The sequence below is a fragment of the Thermobia domestica genome, chromosome 6, assembly GCF_964235325.1.
Source record: "Thermobia domestica chromosome 6, izTheDome1.hap1.1, whole genome shotgun sequence".
In the NCBI taxonomy this organism is placed as follows: Eukaryota; Metazoa; Arthropoda; class Insecta; order Zygentoma; family Lepismatidae; genus Thermobia; species Thermobia domestica.
In genome coordinates, this window is record NC_137459.1 from 164794520 (window position 1) to 164815236 (window position 20717).

Here is a 20717-nt window from a genome sequence, read left to right on the forward strand (position 1 = left end):
ATATACAGATCATCCCAAAAGTAACGACCGGGCTATTTGGGAAAGGTGAAACAAGTAGCATTAATTTGAGAATGTACATGAGCAATGGGTGTGAGTAGAGGTCTCTCGGGATGTTTATCAACCAGGAACGCAATCTTGGTATCCTTCATATTGAAATTAGTTCTAATTTCTTAAATAGAAAGCTGAATGTGCGATACATGCAATAACGCCAGTACTTAAAAAAAAAAAAAAAAACTGATAAGTTTGGTTTGTTGAAATTCTCAGACACAAACCAAAAAGACATTGCCACTTACATTGTGGACAAATATTTGAACATTTTTTGTACGACAAGTTTGTGTGACGATAGTCATGACATGTTGGATATTTTATGATAAGAAAACATGGGATATATGTTTCTAAATAAATGCTTTCCTTGTGGTTACCTTCGTCACGAATACATGTTTGTATCCGACGGAAAAAAGTCTGCATGATCATGTGACAAAACCTTCGAGGTGACAGGTACACAGACCTTAATAATCCGATTCTCGAGGTGATCGAGAGGAAATTTAACTAAATGCACAACATATACCAAATATCTCCACATAAAAAATCCAGGGTGTCAGTTCAGGTGACCATAATGGCCACTCTACCGACTACGCCACCCAATCCAGTACTCTGAAAATTGTTCAATTAGCTACTCCGTAACACAGCACCCATAATGGGGTGTAGTAAACTTAGTGATGAGTTTTCTCACATTGTTTTCAGTCATTAGTTACGGGTTGGGATGTTGTGCATTGAAGTCTCTGACAATTTATCCTGAAGTTCTGTCACGAGCTCATAGGATTAATGCAATACTTTTTTTTTTACAATAGAATTTTATCATTACATTGTACATTTACAAATACAATAGCGTTTAGCCAATACTTTAACGTCATAGATTCATGCCGTTCAAAACTAGCCAACATGTGGTACAAAATTACATGCCATACATGTCACACTGAAATATAAATTAGTTTTCTATTTCAGACTTGTAATTCCAAGATGGCGCAACGAATTATTTACATCAAAACTCAAACCATTCTCTCCCTTTAATTGTTCTCATTAGGGACTACATTCCTTACATTGTTCACCAAGGGACTCGCATTAATTGAAATACCAATAATGTCAAATGGGGTACACGGGGATATAACATCACTCTGGGCCCAAGTAATGTTTTTAGTTATAATATTTTCTAAGGACATAATTTCCTATTATTTACAATATTTTTTAATAAAAATCCACTTGTTACACATTTATTAGGATCACGCTGGTGGACCTTCAGATTGTAATGTCAGTGCGTCCGTCCCTTACCCCACACGATAACACTTGAATGAAAATCTTTTTTTTTTCTTATTTTTGTCTTTTATTCATTTTTAACACTGGAATGATTACCTAGAACGAGTTCGTTTAATTAGTCAATCCGTTAATATCTTCACGGGTAACGGTGACCTTAACGGTGACGATCAATGTATATCATGCATTCATAAATAGAATCTTCAATACATCTAAAAGTTACGGATTGCATAAACATCTAGGCGGATATCTTTAGATATTTCTAGTCTTTATTATAAACATAAGTTCATTATTTATCGTGATCATCTTTACTATCTACAACAGAGTTGATTATTATTATTAAAATAATCTACATGAACCTAGATGATTTTTATGGGTCAACTTTTAAGTATTTCCTACACATAAGAATTAACGACAAAATATTGTTTATAATATTACACAGGATATCCCAAGAATATACTCACTCATAATCAAAGTACTTATTTTTTATTATTCAATGGGGGAGGTCCTGGAAGCTGGTAAGTGTTCAACAAGTCTCCTTCGATTAACCCTTCTTTGTGGAAATATGACATCTAGATAATCTCTTACATCACGATGGAAGTGGAGAAGAGCCCCATCTGCTAGAAGTAACAAGTGAGGACATTTTGGGACATCCTGTATATTACAAATTCAATAAAACTAATATACGCATACAACCTACTTATACAACATTACTATGATATTGTTTATTAAAGATGAGGAATTTCTCCGCAACTGTCCTCGTTACTACTTAGTCAGCACTTCATTAATTAGCTTGCTAAGCAATGTGGGTGTTGCGATTACATATAAACTAATTAGTAAAATTATTGCACTTTGCTGCTCACTAAGATATTTTTTTTACAAACACTATCGTTATGAACAAAATGCTGAATATAATCGTGTATATGTGTCATGTTGATATGATAGATATATGCTCATAATACTATCAATTTATATAGGACAACGTTCTTTGCTTGTATGCTTGAGACTGATGAACGTTGTGTCAGAAGCTCAAGAGAGAGAGATTTTTCTTGAAATTTTCCTAGAACCATGCTAGAAATCATATTTTACCTTTGCGGATGCTGAAAATCAAATTAATTAACTAAAAGCGTAATCCTGGTTCCATCCCAGGCTGTGTGAATTTATGGTGAACAACATAGTTTATGTGGATTTTCTCGAGGTTTTCTCGTTTACTTCCATAGTGCTATACAAATCATTCATGTTTATTAATAACTGGCTGCAGACACCCATCGTTGCCGTATTTTAATTCACAATCCAGCTAAAAAGAAAATAATAGGGTAGGGTGTCCTTAAAGGGTTTTCCTCACAACCACTGCATTACCTGTATATGTATCCTCTGTTGCTAAGTAAGCCCACTTTACAAATATGTAATGTTAGTTGCATACAGGTCAACATCCTTAGAAACATCCAGAATCGTGCATACATTTTTACCTACCGACAGTCCCCCAGAGACGAAAATCAAAAAAAAAAAAAAAAAAGTTCGTACACTGTTAGACCTGGTGACGATATGTATATGTGCATAAACTACTGTGACTCTATAGCTACGAAAGGGTATCGCAAAGTTTTAATTATCACCAGGTACTTATTAAGATATGATGATGAAATTTCGTTAGTGTTGTTCTTACTTGCATGATGTTAAAGAAACTTAATGTTAAGCTCCTAATGATTGTTATTTTTTAGAGGGTGTGCCAAAAGTGACCAAAGTGCAAGACGTATAAGATTGAGGCTCACAGTGTGATAAAGTCCCTGCACTTGAAGGTTAATAATGCCAGACAAATTCGTGACGAGATGAAGGCTGTGTATAGTGATGGTTGTCCATATTACGACACCATTGTGAAGTAGAAAAGTAAATTCCAAACTGGTCATATATTCCTCACAGACGACTCAAGACCTGGAACACCATCCCCGACGAACAATGAAATCACTGTGAAGAAAGTTGACTGTTTAATCCTCGAAGACAGACGTGCAACCATCCAAACGGTTATGAGTAAGACTGGTCTCAGTTATGGTAGTGTGTGGAAAATTATTCATGAAAAACTTCATATGTCTAAGGGATTTGCGCACTGGGTTCCTCGTTAGCTGACATCTTTTCAGAAGCACCAGCTCATTCATCTCATGTTGATGTCGACAAAGCAATTGCGTGTGGCTTCCTGGTATTGCATAATCCGCCTTATTCTCCAGACTTTGCTCCCAGTGACTCTTTCTTGTTTCATCAAATGAAGAATCCGTTTCGCGATCGCAATTTTCATCACACAAATGACGCCCATAATTTGGTGGAAGAGTGGTTTCCTTAATCTTACCCATCTTCCGCTTTGGTCTTCCCTGTTAAAATATTAGCAATCATTAGTACCTAATTTCCATAACATCATGCATGTAAGAAAAAACATAACACTGAGAAAAATTCATCATATCTTAATAATGTCCTGGTGATAATTGTAATTTTACGACACCCCTTCCATGTTCTATATCTGTGACTCTAGATTGCTCCCTGGGTATGCAAAAAGCTGATTACACACTCACATGTATTATTATATTATTATTCAGGATTATAGATCTTCTTTAGCCTACAAAGCATGATAATGAGACGTTAAATAAAAAATGTCATTGCATTCTCATTTCATAAAAGTACAATCCGCCATTAATAGATTGTCACTTTATCAACAAATTCTTGCTGAATACATTATCTTTGCTGAAAATGAATTATGTAAAAATGTTGAAAGCACGCCATTATGTTGTGTGCGTTCTGGGGATTTGGAATATGATTTGTTTCAATAATGTTCAAACTGTGTCAACGGAATAAATATGAGAAAACACAACTTAAAGGTGAACTTCCAATATGTATCATCTTGCTTATTCTAAATATTATATTCCATTGAACACAGAAAAAAAGAATTACAAAAGATAATTAAATTCTTATTAGTCATTAGTAGAATTCTAAATGTGAAATTAAAGCGAGAGAGCTTACCAGCAACCAGCAATCAAAACATCCTCTTTCTTAGCTGCTTACTGTACATTTGAAACAACTATACATTTTGACGCAAAATTACTACAATTAGCATTTTGAATATTTTAAAACTCTAAGTCTAACATTTCATGAATACAATCCGCTTTACCAGTGCTGCATGTAATCCAGAGTCTGATTCCCAATGAGAGAACACTGAATTCTTTATGGTCGTTCCGTTTCCATCCTAAGCTTAAACTTCACGGATAAATGTGAGGTGAATCCGGACCTGTATTTTCCATTGGGGCTATTTCGGACATTTTTATATGAAATCTATGAGATAAAAATAAAAATATTTTAGACTATATGTTTTTGTAGAAGGTGCGTACACATATGCATAGGCACATGTACACTGCAAAATATTTCTAGAAATAATAAACAAGGCGAGAAAAAGCTTCGAAATAAAAAGTTAATATTTTGGAGATGAAAATTACCTGTTATAAAATTAGCCCACCCCGACCTCCCTGGGGTAGGGTATGGAGACACTTTGAAAATTTAAATTGGGACCCTATTTTTATATCAGATTCGGATTCTACCAGGAAAGATACGTAAATTTTAGTCGATAAACAAATGGCGCTCTAATTAGTAAAAAGTAGTTGCACTAAGGTTTCTTCAATTGGAAATCTCCATTTTGCTGTTTCAGAATAAATGTCAAATAAACAATGCTAATCTTTGTGTTACACTTTTTCATAACTGATGATAGATGGCTCTCTATTTAGCAAGGAATATTTCTTTCCAGTGAAGAATCACATGTTTAATTTAGTTATGCTTTATCGGTAATAAGAATTGATATGACCGAACCTATTTTATGTACGCTATCTCAATATAGGCGTGATTGTTTTCCGTATGACTCCTCATTTCTCATCTTTCAGCTACGGTAAGTGCTCAAATTGACTACCTCTAAAATCCATGAATTGATCGATACGTGTTTCTAATAATTGTGCACGACTTTAAAATATGTCCGCAGTAGTTTAAAAGTCTGTCTGCAGTAGAGTTGAAACTGTGCACCTACATGTGCACACTGGTAAATTTTGTAGGCACATTTCTGTGAAGGGAAGATTACAGTACACGTTATATTCTACTTTATGTTAAAATTTACACATACATTGAAATAATTTCGTGACGTCTCAATGGATTATTATTATTATTTTTTTTTTTTTTAGATAGACAATACGTAAGGAAACGACAGTAGTCATGGACAGAAGATGACCTTTACAATGTTGTGACTGCATCTAGGGGAGGCATGTCAATCCGGGAAGCAGCTAAAAGGTTTAATGTTCACAAATGTGCTTTGCCTGAGTACTTGATGAACCCAAACAAGAGCTTCTAATTAGAAAGGCTGGAGGTCAAAATGTTATTAGTGCTGCAGTAGAAAAGTTACTTGTAGAAAGAATTTCTGTTTTAAAATAGGATTTCGCCTTACCCGCCACGATGTGTAAAAGTTGGGTTTTGTTTTCGTACAAAATATTCCGCATCTCTTTAACACAAACAAACGATTAGCTAGTTCTGCATGGTTCTCATACTTCGTTAAGAGGCACAATTTATCTCTAAAAAAAAATCACTAGGACTATCCACTGCAAGGGCGCAATAGTTTAATAAAGAAACTATGACCGGTTTCTACGAATATTTAGAAAAAAAAAACTATGACAGAAATATCGTTATGTAATCACCCCGAGCTGATGTATAATGAAGAATGTATATGGTGAACGAATGAAGATTGTACCTCACAAACAAGCCGACAAAAGTTCTAGCAAAAATTTAAAAAAAAATGTTCCCGAACTAGCGCACGGAGAAAGGGAACGTAGCACTAGGGAAACGATTTACCTGTGCAAAGAAATTGCATTTTACAGAAGAAATAAGTAGTGCATCGACCAAAACAAGTTATTGTGGTAATTGTGGCTTCTCTGGTAAAACTTATTATGCACGCGACTTTCATAAATATTATCCATATGTAGAATGGACAAAATGCAAAATATGATCTCATCTAAGCTGTGTTGGTAGCGGTGTTAATCGTTCATTCGTATGAAAAGTACGTTTAACTCGAACTGTTCATATTTAAATAGCTTTTTTATTGCAATAAATTGTGTAGTAGAATTTCTAATGTAGTGTAACCATGCTGTGGCTAACTAGAGTGTGTGATTCATGTTTAACTAAACAATAGCCATTAGACTATTAGAAATCTAGCGTTAAAGGTCTTCACTCAGAAAAGCTCTAATTTTGATTTTATTAAGTTAGGTAAGATACACATCCTGTTGAGCTTTTGTATATGTTTAGACTTAGAAATGTACCCTCATGCAAAAAAAAAAAAAAAAAAAAAAAAAAAAAACAATGCTCGTGTAGTGTAACCCACGATGTTTCGCAATTATTCCATCTTAATTACCTTTATGGGTAAAATTCAATTATTAGTAAGTGGAGATAATAGAAAGCAACCCATCTCAGAAGACATTTCCAAAAAAAAATATAATAAAATAACAACAATATAAGCAAAAAACAAAATTATGCTCGGTTTTGTGTATACTGGAATTATGAATTCGAGGGATTTTTGCAGTAGCAGAGCATGATTACAGAGGGAATTGCACGATTGGTTGTATCCAGAAGTTGAATCAAGGAACTAGAAAGTGGAGTAAAATATTGCATTTATTTGTTTAAACCTAGGGTGTATATTGCCTGCCAAATATAAATTACCTTCTGTAACCAAGATGTTGTACGGAAATATAGAAACAAAGAGGAAAACTGTTGTCTTAAATTTGGAAGTGACATGCTCTGTAGCCATGAACATTTATTTGGTAAAAAAGGACAGGCAACAAAAGCTAGTCGCTGTGGTCAAGTGGAAGGTTGAGTTCTCGGCGTGGTTTGCTCGAGGTCACTTGTGCTTTCTTCGAGCAGCTAATACTGTTAGTGTAGTGTGTCGGTTACTCGTGTCTGTGTGTGTTATCTGACTGAATTTGATTGTATTTTTCATCTGTTCTTGATATTATCACCTAGTTTATTTTTCTGGAATTCAGTGTCGTGACATAAGTTCGATATGAACACGATTCGCCTCAATACACTTCGTATCAGTTTTCAAAGTGTGGTAACTGTGCCGACTTCTATTATTTTACATGAGTGGATTAGGGATACATTTGGGTTACCCTTGGAAACCGTGCTCAGTATAAAAATGGATTTTCCACGTAAGCTATTATAAATTAAATTTAAAACTCAGGAAGATTGTCAACGCATTTTAAATGTATTTTCTGATACTATTACGTATTCTGATGCGGTAGGTTCTTATAACCTACCTATTGATTCGGTTTCATATTTGATTAAATTGGTCTGTATTCATGCGGTTCCATTAGAACTTTCTGATTTACACCCTAAACAAGTTTTTCTTTCCTATGGGGAAATTCTAAGTCTTACTGATGAACTTTACTCTACTGGACATTTCTACCCGGTGCGTACCGGGCGGAAATTACTTAAGATCGTCATTAAAAGAACATTCCGTCATATGTCACAGATCATGGTCTTCGTTTGTGGGTGACATATCCTGGACAAATTAAAACTTGTGCGCGATGTGATAGTGATCAGCATTTGATTTCTCAATGTGATAAACGACTGCTTAAACGTGCCCCTGTGACTGTTCAGGTTCCTGGAGGTTCTAGACTACCTCCTGAATCAAATTCACGCTTGGCTCCGCCTCCAGTGCAACTTAAAGATGTTCCACATGTTTCTCACTTCAGTTTTTTTCCTTTACTTTCCACTTCTTCCCTAGGCAAGACTACTAGAGATGATGTTGATGTGAAGAATACGCCTCCCTCTCTTAGTGTCCCTGGAAGTCCTTTTTAGAGAAATCTTCTGTTAATATTTCGCCTGCTGATGTTTGCAGCACAGACGCGATACTACCTTCTACTTCTTTTGGATCGAATCAGGTAAGTTCGGATGATACTTTATAGGCTGTTGCTGCTATGCCGTTAGTAGTGGGCTCGTCTCTTTCGACGCCCTCAGTGAACGTTTCAAGTGACCAATCAGTACATGACCAACGAGCTGCAGTATCTAGTCCGGAACATGTTACCTCTCCTAGCGTTTCTGTTATTCCCACCGCAAATTTGCCTAGTTTGATGAATGTTTAGATGGTATCTTTGGATACTTCGAAGAAAAACGCCCTCTATTCGATAGTAAAGCTCCTAAAATTCAAAACGTGCTTGACTCATCTCTGTCTGGTGAACCTAGTGCGATCTAAACAACTTTCGCAACCACAGGTGACCACTGTGTTTAATGAACATTCCTTTTCGTCACACCAAAAAGATGAAACGCCACCTTATTTTTTGTTACGTTTTCTGGGTTTAAATTTTTGCGGTGTGGTAATTTTTCTGCTTCGTGTATAGTGTTTGCATTTTGTATGTTACTCCCTTATGTTCTATATTTTTACTTTTATATTTTCCATCTTATGTATGGTGTTAGGATTGGTACTATAAACTTTAGCGGACTTTCTTTCGATAGGAAACAAGATGTAGTTTCTGTCTTTATTAATACTAGAATGAGTGATATTTTGTTTGCCCAAGAGTTTGAAATTATTGATTTACACAGTTTATATGATTATACTTTTATTAGTAATAAACTGTAGCAGATACAGATACTGCACTTATTTATCGCAGTGATTTACGACTCGATCAGGTTTATAATTATCCTGATGGTCGCATTATTACTGGCAATTTGGAAAGTATACAGCTTTGTAATTCCTATAGCCCATCTGGTGCGCAATACCTTATTCAACGTAATAAATTTTTCAGCGATGACGTTGCTACTTCATTGCACGCTGGTACTCGATCAATTATTTGGGGGTGGGCGATCACTATGAGGTTCCAGGTTCTCAAGATTCCTTGCAGAACCGTGCCCCTTCCACAAATTTGCTTCGTGTTCTTACTCAATTTGATCTCGTGGATGGTTGGCGTCATTTTCATCATCACGACTCGGGTTATACGTATGTTCACTCTCAAGAAGCATACCACATCGATGATTTTTTCATCTCTGCGTCCTTGGTTTCTTATGTTCAGAGCAAAACGTGTTCCAGTCTGTTTTTTTCTGATCATCATTCTGTTCTTTTGACTGCTAATTTACCTGTAAACAACATCTACATTTTTTGGCATTTCAATACAAGTATTTTGCATGATCCATCCTTTCAAGCACATCTTCGACACAAATGGAATGAAATAAGTAAGCAATCCTTACGTAAGCGCAACATTGTGCTGTGGTGGGACTCTCGAGGTAAACCTAACCTTAAACGTCTTTGTCGAGACTATTATCGTGAGCGAAGTAAAACCTTTCATGAGCAGTATAGTTATTATTACCGACTTTTCTATGAGTACCATCTTGCTTATCAACAAGGAGCTCCTGTTTTATCAAAAATTAAACAGGTGAAAGCTTTCACTTTATCATTACATCGTACCAAGTTATCAGGTATTAGCGTGAGAAGTAAAATTATTTCGAGTCAGCCCACTGAATCTCCTGCTCTGGTTCAAGTAAGTGCTGAAAGACGTCGGGGCAAACAACGGCTAATCGGTAAAATCCAAGATGAGGAGGGTCGTTTATGGTTGGGAACCAATGTTGCTCCTTGTTTTACCCGTTATTATACCGGCCGGCATCCGTCTTCTCCGTGCCCTGATGATTTGTTTTCTGAGTTCACTCCCTTAGAGACTCCGGCTAAAAATGTTTTGAATGTCCCTTTTACTGAAAATGAAATCAAGCATGTTAAAATGACTATGCCAAAACGTAAATCTAGTGGTGTGAATGGATTTCCTTATGAGTTTTATAAACTTTTGCTGATATTTTTATTCTTTTTTTTTAAATCGAAAGCATTATTGCCAGTATACACAAAACCGAGCATAATTTTGTTTTTGCTTATATTTTTTTAATATTTTATTTTATTTTATTTTATTTTATTTTTTGGAAATATCTCCTTAGATGAATTGCTTTCTATTACCTCCACTTACTAATAACTGAATTTTACCCATAAACGTAAGGAAAATGGAATAATTGCGAAAAATCGTGAGTTACAGTATACACGCATTATTTTTTTAGCATAGGGGTACCTGTATAATATTTTTTATCCTTAGTTATGTCATTTGTATTAAGAAAACGCACATAAGGTAAGTGTTTTTATCACATTTAAGTGTCTGATTATTTTATAACAATATTTTGATTTTAAGAATACTTTCTCCTTCGTCCCTATTCGCCTCTCTTAGTGTCCAGATTCACCCACCTCTTTCGCAATTTTCAGCAAAATGGCATCTTCCACTTTCCTGAACGGCATTATTAAATGCAGCAGGCTAGCACTTTATTATAATGTGTTATATGTATACTAAGCTCCAAAGAATATTTGACCAGAAGATAGTGGCTCTCTCCGTTGAATTAAGATGGCTACAATACAAAATGCCTGAGCTGTCCGCATTTACCCGTCTTGATTCTCTCTCTCTCTCTCTCTCTCTCTCTCTCTATATATATATATATATATATATATATATATATATATATATATATATATATATATATATATACTGTATATAAAATGATTTCTATGTGACCGTAAATACACATTAGTAAATACACATTAGCAGCTTAAAACGAGGACGGTATCCCGTGCCGACGTCAAATGACGTTTCCACATTATAACACAATTTACAATGTACAATCGTGGTAACGGAGAAATCAAAAGAGAAGGAGAAACGAAACTTTGCACGAAGCAACTAGAGAAAGGAGGGCACCTGCCTGTGTATTGACGAACATCACCGGATGAACAGTGTTGTCAGTCCAAGATAAAGTTATGTTTTTGCAAATCGAAAGACTTAAATTGTGTATCATCATTGAAAGCAACAATAAAAACAAAGACAAAAGAGATAGTAAACGCAAATCAGGGTAGCAAACTTTGAGAATTAACGTGAAACATGTTAGCAGGAAGCAGGCAATTTAACTTTGCAGAGAAGATTTTAGAAACGTTTAGACAGTCGTATTTGAGTTCTTAAAAGCAGGTTTAGGTCGGGTGAACTTAGCCTTTTTCCATACTTTAATACAATTTCTCACTGCATTTATTTGGATTCTTGAAATTATAATCTAATGTAGAAAGGGAAATATTAAGAGTCACATCTGTACTACATTCACTAAGGTTCATGACATCATTGTTCAATGCAAATGACTTAAAAAAATATGTGTGTGTATGTATGTGTTTGTGTATGTTGTTCTCATTGCAGCATAACATGATTGGACTTGAACGGATAGGCTCTATTCCGAGTCGCAGCTCTTTCTTAGATTTATGTTGATATTTCTTTGTTTTGTTTTTCGCGAACTATTTCTAACATTGAGTTGCTCTCAAAACTCTTCATGCGGTTATGCGAACCAGGAGGTAATTGAGATGAATTACTCGTCGACATTTAGCCGCTAGGACAGTTCTGCAGAACAGGAATGGGTATACTTGGCAACGCTGCACACTGGGTAAATCTATGCAAAGTGATCGAATAAAAAGAAAAATTGCCGCTCGATCTTTTCAAAAAAAAATCTATTTTTTATGAATGTTTAACCTATATCCGGGCACTTCAAAACCACAATTAATTATTTTTTTACAACATCGCATGGCGACGCAGCGGCTGCCGCCATTTAGCGTTTTTTTTTTCGATTTTAGGCGTTTACATTGTTTTGAATATCTCAGCATGTATTTGTCCTACCAAATTGAAAATAGCTTGACGTCTCCAACAAGTGCAGAGCTAAAACTTTGATCTGTCAACATTTTTGCCTAAAACCTCTTGAAGGGGTTGACATCAGGGTCTATAGTAGCAACATTTTTGGCCATTGAAAACATGTAAACATGTTTGGGCAGAAGAAACAACTGATGTAGAGGTCTGAATTTGTGTGTGCATGTAGTCTGGGGTCATACGTTAGCACACACAAATTTACAGACCTGTAGCTGCTCCCAAAGGCCTGAAAAATATCGTAAAATTGGGAAATTATGCTAATTTGGCATGTTTGACTGTCCAATGTCTCCAATGGACATGAATGGAACAATGTGAAATTCTGGGAATAGTAAGTCCTTTAGTATACCATAACACACAACAAAGTGTTTTTTTTTTTTTTGTTTTTTTTTTTTTTTGAGCAGAAGGGGGTCAAAGTATTAAGTAATAACATAATATTCTAGGGGGTGTTTTGTTCATAAATTCAACTGGAAACTTGTTGTTGTGAAGTAAAATAAAGTAGGACGAATGCTTAGTCTAGTAAAGGCTCTCAAACTCATTTGCTTCCTCTAGTTGTGACACTGTCTTATCACACCCACAGCAGCATTTTTGAAGATTGCTGCTATCAGCAGAAAGCGAGGAAAGTCGAAATATACATTTGACGAAAAAGTCCGTAAGTACTCCTTGCTCTTTCTGCCTGCTATATCAATGATATTTTATCATGTGTATTTTTGCTTTAGCTCTCAACTCATGCAGGAGACTGTTGTCCTTTCGTTTGATCTACATTCCCAAATCACTGTTCACTGCGAGAAAGTGTTCACTGACTTGGGAGTTTTAATGTGTCGTAGAATATGTACAAAGTGACATACACTATTCTAGTTTGTGGTGTTTGATTCATGAACTTTCCATGTTTGGCTCCCCTGCAGTTGGCAGGTCTGCTGACCTTGAGACGGCACCAGTTCTGTTTTTTCCTATGTTTATTCAGTTCAGTCCAGGCAGGCGTGCAGTGTATAGCAACTCAGCAACAATATGTACTCCGCAACAGAAAGCGCAGTGTGTTATTTTGCTTGTGAAAACGGAGTCAGTTATAATAGTGCAACGTAATTTTAGACGTCAGTATGTTGGTGAACCCCCTACAACAAAATCTATCATTCACTGGATAAAGTCTTTCAAAGAAACCGATACTGTTTTACAAGCAAAATCACCAGGTAGACCGAGACCGAATACCTTGGCCACCACGAAGCCCAGACTTAACTCCACTGGACTTTTTCTTTTGTGGCCACATAAAAAGTGTTGTGTACAGTGAAAAGATCACACACATCAGTTATTTACGGGAAAGAATCGTCGAGTGGGATGGGACAGTTACACCTGAAATGTTGGTGAATACGTGGCGAGAAGTGAAATATCGTCTCGACGTGTGCAGGGCCACAAATGGATCCCACGTTGAAGTCTATCGACATTAAACAAAACTTGAAGGAATTATCTTTCATGATATGTACTCATTGATGTGAGTTTTCATTCATGTCCCAATTAAATTTACACTTAAAACTAGGGAGTTCTTTTTTCAAACACCCTGTATATATATGTATGCTAAGGACGTAAAGAGAATGCAAATGTTTTGCTCAGTATAGAGTACCACATTAATCTCTAAGTTAGACAGATAACACTGCATATAAAGACCTCATTAAAAATAAGCAAACGTGTGTAACAGCATTTTTGAATATCTCCGTTTCAAGGGGAAAAAAGTTTTTTTTTTTTTTTTTTTAATGTATGTTCTACTCCACACTGAAACTGGCATACTCTGTTGTTCATAATCACACCATAGGAAAATTATTAAACATTTTGAAATGAATTTTGTTCTTAGTACCTATTTCGAGCCTTTAGTACCACTTTAAATGGTCATGTTAACCCGTCATGTATGAGGAATGTAGCCCCTCGGCAATTACACTATCTGGGGAAGGAAAGGAGAAAAGGATTGAGAAAGGAAGGAATCGGTCTAGGACCTGCATGCTAGGTACCTCCTGCCGTTTGCCTAGTATGAATGAGGAAGACCCAGGAAAACCACTTAGAATGGCTGACTTGAAAAAGTTTCTACACTTTTCGGGTCAAGCGTCCCCACCAAAAGGTTCAAATTAATCCCTTTCTGCATGATTTATTTCTATTAGCGAAAAAAAAATAATATTGGAAATCCTCATATGGTAACTTGAAAAACGAATTAAAACTTGAATTTTAGATTTTTTTTTCACTTAATTCCGACGAGAAATAAGTAATATCTCGAGAGTCTCTCAAGTTAGAAAGATGAAACTCGTTATATAAACAAATTATTACAAATGAGTGGGAACTTGACCCAACATTTTCGAACATTCTGTTTTCAGATACAGAAAGGGGAATTTCCTCATCCACATTTGTATCAATGTTCCTCGTTGTTTGCGATCGCTTAACGGAAAATGGCTTATGCGTTTGAAACGACTTTTGGAGCATAGTTAGTAAATACCGCAAGGGTTTTCTTTATCAGGTCATGTTGTTTAAAAGGCGTACTCGAAGGTGATGTAGGTTTAAATATTTATCGTAAACTTATTCTCCCGTAAATTTATGTAAACAAAAACGTAGACCATTTAATTGCTAGTTGAAGGTGACACTCCATGTGGTAAAGTGAGTTAAGGAAGCTTACTAGCAATACACACCAACACACGAATCGCAATTTTCTTAGGGTCCTTGTTTGGAGTTTACGCATACTGCCTGATTCCCTCGGGTCCATTTGGACCCATTACGCATTTTCGTCTTCTTTTGATGTATGTGCTTAAATGTTCGTGTAATAAACCGATTTTATATATCTACGTATTATCGTTAAACATCTTGACTTGTGTACTGAATTATTGCACATTATACAAGGGCGAAAAGTGAAATGTGCATATCACTCCTACGCTCCTGTACAAACTGTATGTGAGTAGTTTTATGTATATTTATGCACAGATAGTTAATATATTGATTTATGTAATAAACGTTTGTTTATATTTCGTTCATAGTCCTATGCACATATTCTAACATAGTAGTTTTACGTAATAACTTGCTGAAAATGTTTAGACTACAAGAAAAGAAATAATTTTATACGAAATCCGTTATACAAAATACTGATTCAATATTTCTCTCGGAGCACAAATACGCACACGTACAAAAATACAATAAATCTGAAAGTGTATGTCCATAGACAGTTGAAATATTATGGTTTATAATGTAAATTGAAAGATTTCAAACATATCCGCGAGAGTATGGAGAAATATAAATAGTGGTACAACCACAGAGAGCTGGTCAGACGACATCAGCATTATATCAATGTATTATATAATGCAAATTTATATATATATATATATACATGAGTGTTGATCCAGAAATAAGCTTGCCGTCAATTTTACAAATAGACAACATTGTTTATTCCCATAACAATTTACATAGTTGGAAAGAGGACACTTTTCTGTTTTCTGACATAATTTCCATCTATTTCTATGTATTTTTGTAGACAGTGCTCTAATTTCTGTATCACAATGTCATCGAACTCCGCCGCCAACCCGTTGAGAAAGCGTTTTACATCGTCTGTGACTTCATCGGCGCTCCGGAAGTGTTGACCACTCAAGTGTTCCTTTAACTTCGGGAACAAGTGATAATCGCTACGCACGAGATTTGGACTGTACGGTGGGTGGGTCATGACAGTCTACCCAAAGTTTGTACAAAGGTCCTGGGTTTGACGGGAGACCTGAAGTCGGGCGTTGTCGTGAAGCAGCGTTATACCGGCTGTCAGTCGTCCTTGCCGGCGGCTCTAGATAAAGTTAGCTCGCGAGAGTTTTCTTCGTGTTGCACAATAACTGTCTGAGTTGATTGTTGTCCCAGGTTCCATGAAGTCGATCAGCAGTATCTTCTTACGATCCCAAAACACACTGCCCATGACTTTGCAAGCAGAATGAGTTTGTTTGAGCTTCTTTGCGATCGGTGACCTTGAATGACGCCATTGTTTGGACTTTTGTTTCATTTTGGGAGTAAGATTAAACATCCACGTTTCGTCTCTCGTAACAATGGACTTAAACAATCCTCCCCTAACTTTTTGACACTTGAAAAAACTTGCGAGCACAGGTAAGGCGTTTCTCCTTGTGTTCCGCTATCAACATACGCGGTACCTATCGAGCACAACCTCAAATTTTCAGTCAAAGTTCTTTCCACTGTACCATACCCAGGAACACTGTAGAACACCCAGGAATCCGAACAAGTTTAAAGACTGTAATCCTCCGGTTTTGAAGCACTTCTCGTTGGACCATCTCGACTATCGCCTCAAACACTGAAAGTCTTCCACTCCGTTCTTAGTTGTGGACGTCCTTCCAACCAGCACTTAACTCCCAGCTAAACTTTCGGACGTGTTGAACGAACATACACTTGTTGTCATACACCTCTGTCGACTGACGATGAATATCCACGGGTGGAATCTCCTTGGCGTGCAAAAAAGGAAATTACGGAACGAATCTCGCACTTGGCGGAAGTAGCAATGAGCATCTCCTCTCGGACGACTGCTGAGTCAAGACTAAGCGGCACAGCGAAGCACGGCCGGGCAGAATCGAGAGTGGGGGAACAGCCGCGCACAGAGGTGTTGCCGGATTTCACTCCGCACCTTCTCGTGCGGCTGGAGCTCTTTGGGAACCTTATTTCTGCATCAACCCTCGTATATATATATATATATATATATATATATATATATATATATATATATATATATATATATATATATACACCACACACACACACACACACACACACATATATATATATATATATATATATATATATATATATATATATATATATATATATTTGGTCTAGGAATTAATTTGTGCGGTTGGTACGCACACATTGAAGCTGTAGTACAAACACAAAATACATAAATACCTTAAGAAAAATATTGTCCATCGCTAGCCACCACTTTCGCCCATCTGTCAGGCAATGTACGGATTCCGTGGCGAAAGAAGTCCTCATCCTTGGAAGCGATCCAGTCAAAGACCCATGTTTCGATATCTTCTGAAAAAGTAAACCGCTGTCCAATCAAATCGTTGTTCATGCAATCGAACAAGTAGTAGTCCGAAGGAGCAACGTCTGGTGAATACGGCGGGTGGGGTAAAACTTCCCATCCGACATTTTCTAAATAGGTTTTGACCGGTTTTGCGACATGTGGGCGAGCGTTATCATGTTGAACAATAAGTTTATCATGTCTGTTCTCCCATTCTGGTCGTGTTCTGGCCAGAGCTTGCTTCAAACGCATTAATTGTCGTCGATAACGTTCTCCATTCATAGTTTCACCCGGTTGCAGCAGCTCATAGTACACCACACCTTTCATATCCCACCATATGCACAGCATAACCTTTGCACAGTGAATATCTCGTTTTGGTTGTGATGGACCTGGTTCACCTGGTTTCACCCAGGCCTTTTTTCGTTTAGGGTTCTCGTAATGGATCCACTTCTCATCACCCGTAATAATTCGATGCAGAAACCCCTTTCTGCTCTGTCGTTGAAGCAGCAATTCGCAAATGGTTTTTCGTCTTTCAACGTCTCTGTCTTTCAATTCATGTGGAACCCAATGTGACATCTTTTGAATCATTCCCATGGCTTTCAAGCGTTTGGAGACTGTTGTTTGATCAACGCCTAATGCTGCTGCAAGTTGTTCCTGCGTTTGACACGAATCCTGCTCGAGCAATGCTGTCAATTCTTCGTCTTGAAATTTTTTTGGCTGTCCAGCTCGCTCTTGGTCTGCCAAGCCGAAATCACCGCTTCTAAACCGTGCAAACCACTTCTGACACGTTCGCTCAGCTAGAGCATGGTCACCATACACTTCCACCAAAATACGATGACTTTCAGTCGCACTTTTCTGCATGTTAAAGTAATGCAGCAGGACACCCCGCAAAAACACTTTATCAGGCACAAATTGCGCCATGTTCACTTAACTACAAACTGGTGTTGTTGACGCTTTAATCCACTGCCCTATACTACGAACGATACGCGATGACAGGGGTTTGCAACACATGTGTGGATACACGGAACTGCACACACACACACACACACACACACATATATATATATATATATATATATATATATATAACGTCCTGCGTGCTTATGTTTACACACATCTAACATGTGTTCCTATTTGTAAACAACAACAACGTACACCTTCCTATACAGTACTACAGCTGCAGACGACGGAGACGACAGCGACACTACTTGTCACATGAAGACGAGGGAACAGCAACGCCATCGCGTCACCTGGGGCACATGCATAATCAAGAGGATTCTGTGGACAGCAATCAGTTTCTGCTGGTGAAATTCCTTTTCGTGGCTTACAGTTTAGCATAGGAAGTACCTCACCCAAACTCAAAGCCTTAACTTTTAGTGGAGCCTTGTGAGAAACTTTACCTCTCTATTTCCACTTGAGTAGCAAGCTATTTCTAATCGCAACCCGGCCTATCTTGCCGTGAAGCTTTGTCAGGATCTCTAACCCCTCTCGGTTTGCAGTGGAGCAGCGAGTGTCCTACACCTTCTCACGTAGTTCACTACTGAGGAATCCTTCCCGAGACCGTTAGGTCGAGGGGACACCTATTCCTACCTAATATTAGAGAAGTTGCATTATTCTGTAAAATAATGTTTATAGAGTATTTTATAAAAAGAAGCCGGTAGTAGAAAACTATTCCTGGCTGAAATTTGTTTTACCTACTGCTTCACAAGCTGAACCTTACAATATCCATCAATGGCATTGATACTTGCCCCTCCAAACGAAAATTTGTGGTTGCGCCACTAAGGGAAAAGTAAAAGCAAGAGCGCCAGAGAAAACAAGATCCTCACTGATCAAATATAGTGTACAAATGTCTGAAGAGCGCAATAATTTTCCGATTTCTCACTAAATTTGAAAGAAACTCATTTCATTTCTGCCGCCTCTAGGAATTTCCCGTTTTGTGGGAAATTTCTTGCCAAAGTCCAAAAATGAGTTCACCAAAGCAACTCGTGATCATATACAGGTGCATCTCAGTGACTATTCGTCCGAACACCACAGCAATAGATCTAGTTAGTGAATTGTATAGGTCCAAATGAACTCAGAGGAACTTAAGTGTAAAAGATAGCTCTAATTTAAACACCTACGGTGATTACATTAATTATATATGCAAACAAAGTAAAATTAAAAATGTCATGCAGTATGAGAAATTTAGATGACATAGGGTACGTGTACCGATTATATCCAGGGTCCCCAAGATGGCCCACCTACCATGTCTCTGCAGATTTACGTTAGTGCTACTAGATGACAATATAAACTATATCCTCATGAGAAGTGAAACATATTTGCTCAGCTCAGTTGCTTTCGAGTGGCGTGACTGACAGTAGTTCCTGATATAGTGTCAACTGGAAGAGAAAAATATTCTCTTGTTATTTTAGCAAAGTAAGTAATGTTTTGTTTCAGTGTCTATTGTTGAGAGAATAATGAGTGTTATGCCTGCATAAAGTAGCAATGTGTTCAAACTTGAACGTAAATTGTGTGTGACGTAATGCACTGCATTGTGTAGGTAGCAAGTGACCACAGAAGTGAAGAGGTCAAGTATTGTGTAATATTTTATGCGGTCCAACTCAAAATTTTCAAATGGTAACGGGGGTTAAGTAGCACATCGTTTGAAAGCTATTGTAAAATGAAAGAAAATGCAACAAGTCTCGACTCTCTACAGCAACCCTGTGCAAAATGGTGTCGAGTCAAAATGTAAACAAAAGCTTAATCGAAAAGTCCATGGCCACCCCTATAAATCAGAAACTGCGGGACAAAGGTGCAAACAGGAAAGGAAATGTGGCATTATTTTTAAAGTGCAACAATTTAAGTTAAAACGTCTTGTCCCAGGGCCCCCACAGGGAACCAGACATAATCCAACTCAAAAGTTTTAAATGACAAAGGGATTAAGTAGTACATCGTTTGAAAGTTGTTGTTAAATGAAAAAAATATGGAGCAAGTCTCGACAATCTACGACAACCCTGTGCAAAATGGCGACGGGTGAAAATGTAAACAAAGGCTTAATTGAAAATCTAAGGCTACCTTGAATCCAACATGGCCCATTAAAACCTAGTCATTCATACCAGTACAAATTTAAATCTCTATTTTTCTCTATTATCCATTTAGAAACATTAGGGAGACTAAACAACAACTGAATTTCGATTTACTTCAACTATTATTTCATTCCGTAACAACACATATCTTTTATTCCTAATACACGTTCGTCATGGTTTTTCTCGATATCATTTACGTGAATATAACAAATATGCGACGAATAGACAACTCTGACTTTCTATTCTTACTGCTAAGCAAAAATTGAATATCTTCGGATATTTTTATAATTTTGTCATACATAGTTCATACATAAATGACTTGCTGCACCAGTCAGGTTGGGGGCTCTATTGTAACGTATTCATTATGGTTACATTTGTATGCCATTTGTCGGTTTGATCGCAAGATTTCAAGCAATACCAAACACACACACATACACACACACATACACACACACACACACACATATATATATATATATATATATATATATATATATATATATATATATATATATATATATATAAAGTCATTTACAAGATTGGCGAGGAGTACTAAACCAC

At 36.9% G+C, this 20717-nt stretch overlaps 1 protein-coding gene across 1 annotated transcript in view; it reads right to left on the reverse strand.

Moving 5' to 3' along the window:
• Positions 1–20717, reverse strand: part of LOC145688305 (uncharacterized) — a 1380532-nt gene that overhangs the window by 614428 nt on the left and 745387 nt on the right. The gene's annotated exons all lie outside the window — the stretch shown is intronic.